The following is a 14,500-nucleotide window of genomic DNA, read 5'->3' on the forward strand; positions in this document are numbered from 1 at the left end:
ACCAGCAGAATAGTGAGTGCAGCTCTGGAGTATAATACAGGATGTAACTCAGGATCAGTACAGGATAAGTAATGTATGTACACAGTGACTGCACCAGCAGAATAGTGAGTGCAGCTCTGGAGTATAATACAGGATCAGTAATGTGTGTACGCAGTGATGTGGTTTATATGCAGAGTCTCCCTGTTATTAGCTGTGATATACGTGGAGGATTGTATGTCTTGCATGCAGTAGGTTTCTGTCGGACTCTGCAGGCTGCTGTTTGGGGTCTGTGGGTCCCTTGTTCCTTCATTAGGGGGTTGCCTGAAAGCTTTTTCTTACTTTGCTCTGATTAGTCTCTCAGTTCTGACTATTCTCCGGTCAGAAGGCTCCATACAGCAAATAGTGGTAAAAGGTACAATATTATTACTGACCACCATTAAAACGTATAAAAAAATGCATATAAAAGGCTATTCCCACGGCTATTACTCGGTCCAGTACTATCTATATGTATCTAGACCGTTCAGTTAGTTTGTATTTGGGCGGCACCTTTACAAAGTAAATGGAGGTTGTGAGGTTCGTCTGACCAGAGACGAGGCAGTAGTCGGCAGTATTCGGCGGTGTGACTGCTTCGTTGTACATCAGAAAGGAGCTCGTATTGGTTTATTTCTTGGCAATAGGTTTGATGATGATCAGAGTGAACATGTTCTCCGTGTTTGCCCTGATGAGCCAGGAATGTGAACAAGGCCGAATGCGTTGGGACATTTGTAAAGGGATAAGGGCCCCTATATTTGGAGTACCTATGCCTTATTATAGACCAGGCATGCTCAACCTGCGGCCCTCCAGCTGTTGTAAAACTACAACTCCCACAATGCCCTGCTGTAGTCTGATAGCTGTAGGCTGTCAGGCATGCTGGGGGTTGTAGTTAGGGTTAACAGCTGGAGGGCCGCAGGTTGAGCATGCCTGCTATAGACCTATTGATCCTTGGCATGTATATTGATTTATTTTAGCATCAATTACTTTTGTAACATCACAAAAATATTCTCCCCCCTAATCCTTTACTGTCAGAGTGGACTTTGTGATCCGCAGCTTTTATTATTCTGTGTGATCGCGGCGGTGGCGAGGGGCTATAGTAGGGACGATCCCGTGTCAGGAACCTATCAGGGCGGCCATTCCCCTCTGGGCAGTGCACGTAGTACAGGGGCAGCTTGGGGATCAGATCTTCCCTTCCCAGTTCCGCGTGCCGTTAGACGGCTCCACGGTGATCTTCTCTTCCCAGTGCCGTTACACGGCTCCGCGGTGATCTTCTCTTCCCAGTCCCGCGTGCCGTTAGACGGCTCCGCGGTGATCTTCTCTTCCCAGTGCCATTAGACGGCTCCGCGGTGTTCTCTTCCCAGTCCCGAGTGCCGTTAGATGGCTCCGCGGTGATCTTCTCTTCCCAGTCCCGCGTGCCGTTAGACGGCTCCGCTGTGTTCTTCTCTTCCCAGTCCCGCGTGCCGTTAGACGGCTCCGCTGTGTTCTTCTCTTCCCAGTGCCGTTAGACGGCTCCGCGGTGATCTTCTCTTCCCAGTCCCGCGTGCCGTTAGACGGCTCCGCGGTGATCTTCTCTTCCCAGTCCCGCGTGCCGTTAGACGGCTCCGCGGTGATCTTCTCTTCCCAGTCCCGCGTGCCGTTAGACGGCTCCGCGGTGATCTTCTCTTCCCAGTCCCGCGTGCCGTTAGACGGCTCCGCGGTGATCTTCTCTTCCCAGTCCCGCGTGCCGTTAGACGGCTCCGCGGTGATCTTCTCTTCCCAGTCCCGCGTGCCGTTAGACGGCTCCGCGGTGATCTTCTCTTCCCAGTCCCGCGTGCCGTTAGACGGCTCCGCAGTGATCTTCTCTTCCCAGTCCCGCGTGCCGTTAGACGGCTCCGCGGTGATCTTCTCTTCCCAGTCCCGCGTGCCGTTAGACGGCTCCGCTGTGTTCTTCTCTTCCCAGTCCCGCGTGCCGTTAGACGGCTCCGCTGTGTTCTTCTCTTCCCAGTGCCGTTAGACGGCTCCGCGGTGATCTTCTCTTCCCAGTCCCGCGTGCCGTTAGACGGCTCCGCGGTGATCTTCTCTTCCCAGTCCCGCGTGCCGTTAGACGGCTCCGCGGTGATCTTCTCTTCCCAGTCCCGCGTGCCGTTAGACGGCTCCGCGGTGATCTTCTCTTCCCAGTCCCGCGTGCCGTTAGACGGCTCCGCGGTGATCTTCTCTTCCCAGTCCCGCGTGCCGTTAGACGGCTCCGCGGTGATCTTCTCTTCCCAGTCCCGCGTGCCGTTAGACGGCTCCGCGGTGATCTTCTCTTCCCAGTCCCGCGTGCCGTTAGACGGCTCCGCGGTGATCTTCTCTTCCCAGTCCCGCGTGCCGTTAGACGGCTCCGCGGTGATCTTCTCTTCCCAGTCCCGCGTGCCGTTAGACGGCTCCGCGGTGATCTTCTCTTCCCAGTCCCGCGTGCCGTTAGACGGCTCCGCGGTGATCTTCTCTTCCCAGTCCCGCGTGCCGTTAGACGGCTCCGCGGTGATCTTCTCTTCCCAGTCCCGCGTGCCGTTAGACGGCTCCGCGGTGTTCTTCTCTTAGCTGCACTTCTGCTGGTGTCTGATACATCTGCTGTGAACAGGGCAGCGGTGTTCCTCCTGGGTGCAGTGCCTGCTGGGAGTATTACACATTTGGATCAGGTAATGCCGCTCTTCCTGGTCAGTGCCCCGGGGACTGAGGCGTATGAGGTGATTGGCATTGCTTTATTGCTGCTGGCACGGCTCGCCCGGTGTGTGACTGCTCCACTAGCAGGCTGCCAGCAGGGGGGGCATGCCAACTATTAGGTCCGCAGCGTGTTCTTTGCCCACAGTTGACCAACCTGGGGTTTCACAGGCTTCTCTCATTGAGGCTGTCGGGATGAGGCCGGGCCTCCCCTCTGATGTCACCGCGTGGACAGAAGGGAAATCCTGCTGCTTCCACTTCCTGTTTTCTCTATGAAATAATTATTTGCAGAGTTTAAATCCAGCGACTTGTTTCCTTTTGTGTGAAATCTGGACGGTATGTTCCCGGACTGGGTGACTCCTCCGTGCAGCGGCCGGTCACCCAGCCAGCGATGACGGCCTCCCTCCGTGAAGCCAGCGATCCCTCTGCGTACCCAGTGGGCGCAACTTCTATAGTGTTTTCTTCTTTACGGTTCAATAGCTGCTCTCCTAGTCAGTTCTGGCAGAGGCTGGCCCCTCCACAGTCCGTTGTACGCGATAGGCTCTACACCCCCCACCGTCAGACGGATTGGAGTAAATACCGTATAACCCTTTGTTTCCTCAGATATATCAGACATCCCTAAATTCCGCTAATCTGTAATGCAGAAAGTTTAATAATCCGCCACTGCTTTCCAGCTCGTCCGAAAGTCTTGAACGGCGCAAGCAGAAAATGATCTCGTTGCAGCCAGTTCTTCAAACTTTCTATATTTTACCATTTTAATACAGGTCGTTATGGATCACTGAAAAAAGTTGCACCAAACGGATATATCACTGACTATACTAGCTGGTCATACAAGCAGATATTAAAAGCTGCGACTTTTGCCAATATATTCCTGTCAGGAAGATATCGGAGCCCATCATGCACCACGTCACGGTCACTCAGCATGGCAAGGGGTCCTACCACTACGCTACCTATGGTGTGAACACGGTCTGAAGGTGATGAAATCCAGCTCACAGCCAGGCTTCCACACATGCATGATGGGCTCCGATATCTTCCTGACAGGAATATATTGGCAAAAGTCTCAGCTTTTAATATCTGCTTGTATGACCAGCCAGTATAGTCAGTGATATATCCGTTTGGTGCAACTTTTTTCAGTGATTTATATAATTGTATTTTCATCCGCACAATGCTTCTGTGGTGCATGTGGACCGCGCTGGCGTCCTCCTTTGTACGCTTTAATTGCTGGGGATGGTCGCTTGCTGCGGTCCACATGCGGTGGGATTGCTCCCCCAATGAGAAACACGCTACAGTGTTTGGGGTTTGAGCAGCTCCCCCATACTTGCCACTGTATTTTTGTGGTTCACATGTGGTGGGACTGCTCGCCCAATGAGAAGCACGCTACTGTGTTTGGGGCTTGGGCAGTTCCCCCATATTGGCCACTATAGTTCTGTGATTTTTGTTTTAGGTCGTTATGGATGTCCAATAATCCAGAATTTAAAGGGGTTTTATACATTACTTAAAGGGGTATTCCAGTTGTCAGGTTATCCCCAATCCACAGGACCCGCACGGATCTAATAAGTAACCCCTGTGCTGTGGATAGAGTACCCTTTTCCTCAGGATAGACCATCAGTGGGGGTCCTGCAGAGCAGCTGTTGGACCAGGACACCTGGACCTCCTCCAAGACCTGTGACATCGCAGTACCACACACAACCACTATGGGGCACTGTGCCTAGTGTACATCAGAGAGGCTGCAGCAGCTGATCAGCAGGGGGTGCTGGCACTCAGAACCCCACCAATCAGATGTTCATGGCAGTCGGGACGCACGGCGACCTCCGGGGCAGATGTTTGGACGATATCTGGCTCACCCAGGATGCAAATTCTCCACTGATTTGATATAGACACCTAAAAATAGCAGCCGGGCGGAAGGTAGTGTTTAAGGGTGACGTCAGCAGGCGTGGAGTGGCAGTGTTTCTGGGTCAGTTAAGAGCGCTGCGAATCCTGTGCCAAGCGACGTCCACGCAGCTTGTTTACTTAAAGGGACAGTACATTCATTGATGTGTACTCTGCGGAATGGCCAGCAGATTGTCAGACCGATCGGCGTCCCTATCCTCTATGTATACTCGCAGGATATTTCCCCTTGAGGAACAAACTTTTAAAAATCTTATCTTTTATTACGAAGCGTGACGCCATTGATACTATCAGAGAAAACACGGATCTCTCCCTTGGTAGGAGAATACTGGACTGTGCATTCATTCAGGGGGCGGCAGCGGCGGGCTCTCCGGATCCTATAACGTATCTAGGTTCTATTTCTAGAGGGTTATGGATCCCATTGTAACAAACCATCAGCTGTGTTCTGATTTGTGGGGCAGTACCTCCTTCAGACGGACGGGACGGTCAGGTGTTTCTGCAGTAATTCTTAGGGCCTGTTCACATGTTCTGGATTTCACGGTGGTTTCTGCGCCCCGATCCTCGTCGGATCTGCTCGTGTTTTTCACCCAGGGACTTGGCTAGTGTAGACGGCATTCACATGCTGCAGAAAAAACGGCACAAATGTAGAAAAGCAATCGTCTGCGAGAAGGGTCATTCTGATTGCTGCCCAGCCCCACTGACGGCGATCACCTGTGCGCTGATCCGTATTTCTGCTGCGGATCCTCTGGTAAATCCACAGAACGGTCGTGTGTCGTTAGCTCAAGATTAGTTTTCAGCCTCTGGATATAAACAGGAATGTTGCCATTCTCTGACAGCAAGCAGAGATTTTGAATATGATGGAAAGACAGAAAGCTGCAGAGCGTTATCCGGGACTTAGCGTTATCCGGGACATTACATTGGATGGCCGTTATTAGATCGGCCGCAGTGCTCCAGTGAGCGCCATATTCCGCAGTCTAAGCCTCGTGCACACGACCGCGACTGTTTTGTGATCCGCAAACAATGGATTCAGAAAAGACTGATGCGGTCTGGGGGCCGCCCACGTTTGTTTTTTTGTGGACCCTTTGACGTCTGTGGTCCACATTTTGCGGACGTGTTTTATTAGCGCAATGAACAAAAAGATAAAGGGGGTCATCTACTGAGCCGAGCTATGCCTCTATTAGGTGTTATTCAGGCACAGATGGCGGCACAACAGTTAGTTACGTCACTATCGGCGACTTCTCCGCGCTAACGCCAGGTGTAACATTGCAGGGGGGGGGCGTCTGATTCACCATCTTCTACGCCTTTTTTTTAGGTGTAGAAAAAAGTGTAAATGTAAGACGGCGAGGAAGCTCTTACGTTTAGAACTGGCGGAGGATCCGCCAAAGTTATGGAGAGTCCGGCGCTTGCAAAATGCAGATGGTATCCGTATTTTGCTGATCCACAGTTTACAGACCGCACAATACATACGGTGGTGTGCATGAGGCCCTAATACCGCTGACGGTGGTTGCTGATGGCTCGTCCACACTGCCCGCTTTGCGCACGGAATACTCCTCCCACTGCTGGCAGCGGACACGTCCCTTCTCGGCTCCAGTGCGTATCCAATCTGCACAACCACAGGGTCAGCCATTGGATTTCGTGGCGTGGATTTTGAGTTTGCCATGTGAAGGTCCCCTGAGAGGTGATGGGCCTAGTGGTGGCGCTCAGGTGATGGGCCCCTCCACAGTCTCGGACCAGTTACCTGCTGAAGGAGGTGCGCACTAAGCGCCTTCCTATATTATTGGGGGGGTTGTCTTGTGTCCGTTCCGTGACCTTCACTGCAGCCGTTCCCTATAAACGTCAGATAGCGGAGAAGTTCCCGCGACGTGACCCGCCGTCCAGAGAGAGCATTTCTTAACATTAAGGCCTCATGCACACGACCATTGTGCGATTTGCGGTCCGCAATTTGCGGAACGGCACGGACATCCATTGATATAACTGCCTATTCTCCACAAAGTGCGGACAAGAATAGGACAGGTTATATATTTTTTTGCAGACCACGGAACGGAGCAACGGATGCGGACAGCACACGGAGTGGTATCCGCATCTTTTGCGGCCCCATTGAAGTGAATGGGTCCGCATCCGAGCCGCCAAAACAACGGCTGTGTGCATGAGTCCTAAGGGTCCATTCACACGTCCGTGTGTGTTTTGCGGTTCTACGGATTCGTGGATCCGCAAAACACGGACATCGGCGATGTGCGTTCCACATTTTGCGGACCGTACATCCCTGGCACTTAATAGAAAATGCCTATTCTTGTCCACAATTGCGGACAAGACTAGGACATGTTCTATTTTTTTCAGGAACGGAATTGCGGACCATAGAAATAAATGGGTCCTCATGCACACGAAATTGCGGCCGTGTGCATGAGGCCTAGAGCAAAGGTTTATGACCCTAGAGGTGGAGAGGCAGTGGCGGCCGATAAATCCTAAAGGGAAAGAAGATCTCATCACATCCAAGGAATTCTGTGATTGTGGAAAAGCGGTGGGAACGGTGGCGACTATTCCGGTCCTCGTCCCCGATATCCGGACCACAATGCTGCTCTTCACTTATCTGCAGCTACTGCCCGTTCTCCTCCTGACATGTTTTCTCCCCACCCCCGCAGGGTTTTCAGACTACCCCCCACTTTCCTGTTATGTTGTCTCAGAAAAGCTGGGTGCAATCAGTAATGGTGGTCGAGCGGTGCCCGACCGCTGCTGATCTCCCTCCCTAGCCGTAGGACGAAGCCGTTGCAGTTTACGGGGTGGTCTTTGTGGCGGGTGTTTGTCAGCCTCCCTCTGTGATGTCCTCTCTCCGCGCAGGCTCTGAGGGCAGCTCATCTGCAAGAGTGGAAATTCTCAGTTCACAGCACCTGTGATGTCACCGCCATGCTCGGACTGACCACTGGGAGCGCTGAAGGTTGCATCACGGCGCTCTGATCACACCCGCTTCCTGGCTAGCCTCCCAGGCGCAGACAGCTCCAGCACTCTCCCAGTCCTGCTGTGCACCTTCCAATTCTATGCAAATCCTGCAACCCCACAGCCGGTGACAGGTTTCATGGTGTGATGTCATTTCCTGTCTGCCCGTTGCATCATGTATGTGTAGGATGACGGGTCAGATGGTCATAGATGATACAACAGGTGAAGAGGATCACTACTCCCAGTATGCGCAATCCTTTGGTTTCTGACTGCTCGGAGTCATTCTCATCAAGCGTTACATCATTATATCCGTTTTTGGGAAAGCTGGGTGCCAACTGTTATGGCCACCGCAATAACTTCCATTTGACTTGTTATCCAGCAGGTGAAAAGCGGGGGTCATCCACTGTAATGGCAGCCATATCTTCCCGCTTGTGATTCTGATAATAAGTAGGTTTTATGGAATTGCTAGATAAGCCACAAGGTCTTGCCGTGAGAAGTGGCGTTAAAGGTTTTTCTGACCTCAGCAAATAGAGGATTTTTCTTTTTTTACATCATAAAAAGAAATGAAATTTTCAATGTACTCATTATCTGTCTCTAAAGGTTTTCAAAATCTCTGCTTGCTGTCATTCAGCAGGAACCCTCTTGGTTTGCCACGGACACACAGTTTGGGGGGTAGAGGCATGAAGGTCGATGCGGCAGGCGCCAGCCTGGTTCTTTACATTAACACATTTCGCCTATAAATACAGTGAAAACCCGCCCCGGTGCCCGTCACACCACCAGGATGGGTGGTTATGCTCCAGGAGTTAACCTTGACTGTTTCCACTGAGTGATGGCAAGCAGAGATCCTGAAAACCTTAAAGGGCTGTCCAGGACTTTAAGAAACTTGCAGCGATGACATCACGTGTACAAGTCATTGGCCTCAGCAGTCAAGTGGCATGTGTGACATCATCGCCGCAGGATCGGCGGGGGCTTTGTCTTTTATGTCATTTCCTTTAAAGGGTTTGTCTCTTCTCAGCGAATAGCATGTATTGTGTAGAGGAAGTGAATACCAGGCCGTTACTAATGTGCTGTGATCCTCCATGTTGCTTCCTTTGCTGGCTGGATTCATTCTTCCATCACATTATACACTGCTCGTTTCTATGGTTACGACCACCCTACAATCCGGCAGTGGTGGTCATGCCTGCACACTATAAGAAAAGGCACCGACCTCTCTGGTGGTCAGGACCATGGGAGTGCACATAGGCACACAGCTTCTGTCCCGACCACCGCGTGTCGACTCTCTAGCGGTGGTCGTAACCATGGAAACAAGCACTGTATAATGTGATGGAAAGAGGCCCCTTTAAGGTCGTTTTGTGCAAGCAGTTTATAATTTGCCATTGCTGGCCGGAAAAGCCCCTCAAGGTCCCAGCAGATGCCGCTGCGGGGGTGCGTGCCTGCGGCCGCTGCGGGGGTGCGTGCCTGCGGGGACAGGTTGTAGTGGGGGGGTGCTGTTTCCTCTCACCTGTGTGTTCTCCGGTCCACGGCCGCCCAGGAGTTGACCGCAGTGATGTCCACGTCTGAGGACTCGTGTACACGTGAGATTCCTATAATCTGCCATTAACCAGGATTACGGGGTCATGGAACGTTCCGGATTATCGGAACCTCACAGAACCAGAGGGCTTGTGGCGACGCACTCACCGCTCTGTAGATGGCCTTTGGTTGCCACTAAGGTGCACCCTCAGCTTGGTCGAGCATGCAGGTGATGACATCTCCAGGGGGTCTTATCTCCCCAAGAAACTGCCCAATCCATACCGCCCCCAGGAACGTCTCGTCGGCGGGCCCCAGTCGGGCAGTGGGATTCTAAGGCGTATGTTCTGGGAGCGCGACCTCTTCAGTCGCCGTCTAAGGCTACTTTCCCACTTGCGGCAGAGGATTCCGGCAGGCAGTTCTGTCGCCATAACTGCCTCCCGGATCCGTCAAAACGTATGCAGACGGATCGGGATCCTGATCCATCTGACAAATGCATTGAAGTGCCGGATCCGTCTCTCCGGTGTCATCCGGAAATCCAACATTTTTGCACGTGTATTTTAAATACATTTCTATGGAGAGAAAAAAATGCCGGATCCGGCAAGTGCTCCAGGACTTTGGCCGGAGATAAAACCGTGCACGCTGCGATATTATCTCCGTCCTGATGCATCCTGGACGGATCGCTCTCCATTCAGACCGCATGACCGTAAAACCGTTCCGTTATTTTCTGGTATTGACCCCCTGTGACGGAACTCGGCGCCGGAAAAGAAAACCGCTAGTGTGAACGTACCCTGATCCCATGTTATCGGTGTCGCAGACGCTGGGCGGATCTGTCGGCAGTAGGGCTGCAGTCCACGCCTGCGAACTCCAGTATTATCGTACCAGTGTGCGATTGCTATTCAGGACGTTGTGACTTTAGCGTTTTGGGGCTTTTCCTATATAGGAAGCCAAATATTTCCCGCGTCGGAGATCGTTGCTCGGTATGCGATTGCTATTTTAGCAATTCCAATAACACCTGGTGGGTAATTACTTGTTAAGCAATTGTTATAAGAACATGGAACAGCAGAATGCTTTCAACGCCAAGTTTATGCAATTGCTGGCTGAGCGATTGTAAGTCTGGGATGTTTATAATGCTCTAGTGATTATAAAACCTCCAGTATGCGATTGCCTTGTAAGCAGTTGCCCTGATTTAACATGGAGGGGGGGGGGGTCTCTGCAATTCTGATATTAACAGTCAAGTTAGGGATTTGTTATTTAAGCTATTCCTTAATCCAACAGTTCTGACACCTCCCAGCCTGCTCCTTTCACTTTCTTTGTGTGCCTGCTGGGAGTTGTAGTGCAGCTGCTATCATATACATTCCGCCATGTTTCCCAGCAGATGGTGATTTGTGGCAGGCAGTAGGATAACGGGGAGTGTGATCTCCCGCCTGGTAATTACGGTCACGGAGTTGCTCCTCTGCACTGACGCGCGTGTGTCTGTGTGATGCTGGCGGATGCGGCAGATGGACGTCAACACCTCCTGTTTATGGAGGCTCTTGTGCGATCTGGGTGCATTCTGTGCGGATCTCCTGGAGATAAGGGGCCGCCAGCTCTGTGCTGACGCAGACGGTCAATGATTGACGGCCGCCTCCTCCGCTGATTGCAACTTCACTTTTGTTTTTTTGGGTGATATTTTCCTTAAGGCGATTGTTTGTTCCTCCGCCGTCATTGCTCATAACTGGGCCCCATATAATCCTGGCAGCAGCGGCCACTAATCTCCGTGTCGCCACGTGGATCTGATAGACCTTAAAGGGGCGGTCAGACAGGAAGCTGCCCAGGAAGAGCAAAGTGTGAAATCCACAAACATCCTGCAGATGTGCATCACCCTGCGTTCACGTGTCACAGGACACTGCTTGAGTGGCAATTCCCCTGCTGCACTGCAGACTGGCCTGCGCTCTGGAGCCCCCCGAGGGAGGGGTTGGGGTTCAGACGACGACCTGAATCTAAACTTGTGGGGTCGTTGTCAGAAGCTGCGTCCCCCGGAGGCGGCCATGAATGGACGTGTTCTCCGGGACCCATCCCCTGCAGATGTGCATCACCCTGCGTTCACGTGTCACAGGACACTGCTTGAGTGGCAATTCCCCTGCTGCACTGCAGACTGGCCTGCGCTCAGGAGCCCCCCGAGGGAGGGGTTGGGGTTCAGACGTCGCACTGAATCTAAACTTGTGGGGTCGCTGTCAGAAGCTGCGTCCCCCGGAGGCGGCCATGAATGGACGTGTTCTCCGCGACCCATCCCCTGCAGATGTGCATCACCCTGCGTTCACGTGTCACAGGACACTGCTTGAGTGGCAATTCCCCTGCTGCACTGCAGACTGGCCTGCGCTCTGGAGCCCCCCGAGGGAGGGGTTGGGGTTCAGACGACGACCTGAATCTAAACTTGTGGGGTCGCTGTCAGAAGCTGCGTCCCCCGGAGGCGGCCATGAATGGACGTGTTCTCCGGGACCCATCCCCTGCAGATGTGCATCACCCTGCGTTCACGTGTCACAGGACACTGCTTGAGTGGCAATTCCCCTGCTGCACTGCAGACTGGCCTGCGCTCTGGAGCCCCCCGAGGGAGGGGTTGGGGTTCAGACGACGACCTGAATCTAAACTTGTGGGGTCGCTGTCAGAAGCTGCGTCCCCCGGAGGCGGCCATGAATGGACGTGTTCTCCGGGACCCATCCCCTGCAGATGTGCATCACCCTGCGTTCACGTGTCACAGGACACTGCTTGAGTGGCAATTCCCCTGCTGCACTGCAGACTGGCCTGCGCTCTGGAGCCCCCCGAGGGAGGGGTTGGGGTTCAGACGACGACCTGAATCTAAACTTGTGGGGTCGCTGTCAGAAGCTGCGTCTCCCGGAGGCGGCCATGAATGGACGTGTTCTCCGGGACCCATCCCCTGCAGATGTGCATCACCCTGCGTTCACGTGTCACAGGACACTGCTTGAGTGGCAATTCCCCTGCTGCACTGCAGACTGGCCTGCGCTCAGGAGCCCCCCGAGGGAGGGGTTGGGGTTCAGACGACGACCTGAATCTAAACTTGTGGGGTCGCTGTCAGAAGCTGCGTCCCCCGGCAGCGGTATCGGTCAGCCGGCCGCGCACACGACGTATAGATCACTCGCTGATGAATGGACGCGTTCTCCGGGACCCATCCCCTGCAGTGACTGCGGATCCGCCGTGCACACAGGTAACCGCCATGTGCGTGTCGGTACAGGCGGCGGCGTGTGATGTCTCCATACTGTCCTCCCGGTGGTGATACCCGTGACGCTTCTCCTCCTCAGGGATTGCTGGCATCACACCACGAAACCGCCATCATACAGGTCATGCTGCGTCACCGCTTATCCGGGAATTCACAAATATCTGGGTGTACCTGTAATCTACTGACACCCCTCCTGGTCCTCTAATCTGGGGTGGGATTACAACTCCCAGCATATATCTGATGATGAGATGTAGTACTGAATGGATAGGCGGCATTCTCAGTGATGTCACCGCTGATCTCTAGTGATGGATAGGCGGCATTCTCAGTGATGGCACCGCTGATCTCTAGTGATGGATAGGTGGCATTCTCAGTGATGGCACTGCTGATCTCTAGTGAATGGATAGGCGGCATTCTCAGTGATGGCACCGCTGATCTCTAGTGATGGATAGGCGGCATTCTCAGTGATGGCACCGCTGATCTCTAGTGATGGATAGGCGGCATTCTCACTGATGGCACCGCTGATCTCTAGTGATGGATAGGTGGCATTCTCAGTGATGGCACCGCTGATCTCTAGTGATGGATAGGCGGCATTCTCACTGATGGCACCGCTGATCTCTAGTGATGGATAGGTGGCATTCTCAGTGATGGCACCGCTGATCTCTAGTGATGGATAGGTGGCATTCTCAGTGATGGCACTGCTGATCTCTAGTGAATGGATAGGCGGCATTCTCAGTGATGGCACCGCTGTTCTCTAGTGAATGGATAGGCGGCATTCTCAGTGATGGCACCGCTGATCTCTAGTGATGGATAGGCGGCATTCTCAGTGATGGCACCGCTGATCTCTAGTGATGGATAGGCTGTATTCTCAGTGATGGCACCACTGATCTCTAGTGATGGATAGGTGGCATTCTCTGTGATGGCACCGCTGATCTCTAGTGATGGATAGGCGGCATTCTCAGTGATGGCACCGCTGATCTCGAATGATGGATAGGTGGCATTCTCAGTGATGGCACCGCTGATCTCTAGTGATGGATAGGTGGCATTCTCAGTGATGGCACCGCTGAGCTCTAGTGATGGATAGGTGGCATTCTCTGTGATGGCACCGCTGATCTCTAGTGATGGATAGGCAACATTCTCAGTGATGGCACCGCTGATCTCTAGTGAATGGATAGGCGGCATTCTCAGTGATGTCACCGCTGATCTCTAGTGATGGATAGGCGGCATTCTCAGTGATGGCACCGCTGATCTCTAGTGATGGATAGGTGGCATTCTCAGTGATGGCACCGCTGATCTCTAGTGATGGATAGATGCTGTTCTCAGTGATGGCACTGCTGATCTCTAGTGAATGGATAGGCGGCATTCTCAGTGATGGCACCGCTGATCTCTAGTGATGGATAGGCAGCATTCTCAGTGATGGCACCGCTGATCTCTAATGATGGATAGGTGGCATTCTCAGTGATGGCACCGCTGATCTCTAGTGATGGATAGGTGGCATTCTCAGTGATGGCACCGCTGAGCTCTAGTGATGGATAGGCGGCATTCTCAGTGATGGCACCGCTGTTCTCTAGTGAATGGATAGGCGGCATTCTCAGTGATGGCACCGCTGATCTCTAGTGATGGATAGGCTGTATTCTCAGTGATGGCACCACTGATCTCTAGTGATGGATAGGTGGCATTCTCTGTGATGGCACCGCTGATCTCTAGTGATGGGTAGGCGGCATTCTCAGTGATGGCACCGCTGATCTCTAATGATGGATAGGTGGCATTCTCAGTGATGGCACCGCTGATCTCTAGTGATGGATAGGTGGCATTCTCAGTGATGGCACCGCTGAGCTCTAGTGATGGATAGGTGGCATTCTCAGTGATGGCACCGCTGATCTCTAGTGATGGATAGATGCTGTTCTCAGTGATGGCACCGCTGATCTCTAGTGAATGGATAGGCGGCATTCTCAGTGATGGCACCGCTGATCTCTAGTGATGGAAAGGCAGCATTCTCAGTGATGGCACCGCTGATCTCTAATGATGGATAGGCAGCATTCTCAGTGATGGCACCGCTGATCTCTAGTGATGGATAGGCAGCATTCTCAGTGGCACCGCTGAGCTCTAGTGATGGATAGGTGGCATTCTCAGTGATGGCACCGCTGAGCTCTAGTGATGGATAGGCGGCATTCTCAGTGATGGCACCGCTGATCTCTAGTAAATGGATAGGCAGCATTCTCAGTGATGGCACCGCTGATCTCTAGTGAATGGATAGGCGGCATTCTCAGT

At 52.9% G+C, this 14,500-nt stretch overlaps 1 protein-coding gene across 2 annotated transcripts in view; it reads left to right on the forward strand.

The window, feature by feature from the left end:
- Nucleotides 1-14,500, forward strand: part of LOC122920391 (zinc finger CCCH domain-containing protein 18-like) — a 38,015-nt gene that overhangs the window by 10,013 nt on the left and 13,502 nt on the right. The window lies entirely within an intron of this gene.

This window comes from Bufo gargarizans, chromosome 10 (assembly GCF_014858855.1).
Source record: "Bufo gargarizans isolate SCDJY-AF-19 chromosome 10, ASM1485885v1, whole genome shotgun sequence".
Taxonomy (NCBI): Eukaryota; Metazoa; Chordata; class Amphibia; order Anura; family Bufonidae; genus Bufo; species Bufo gargarizans.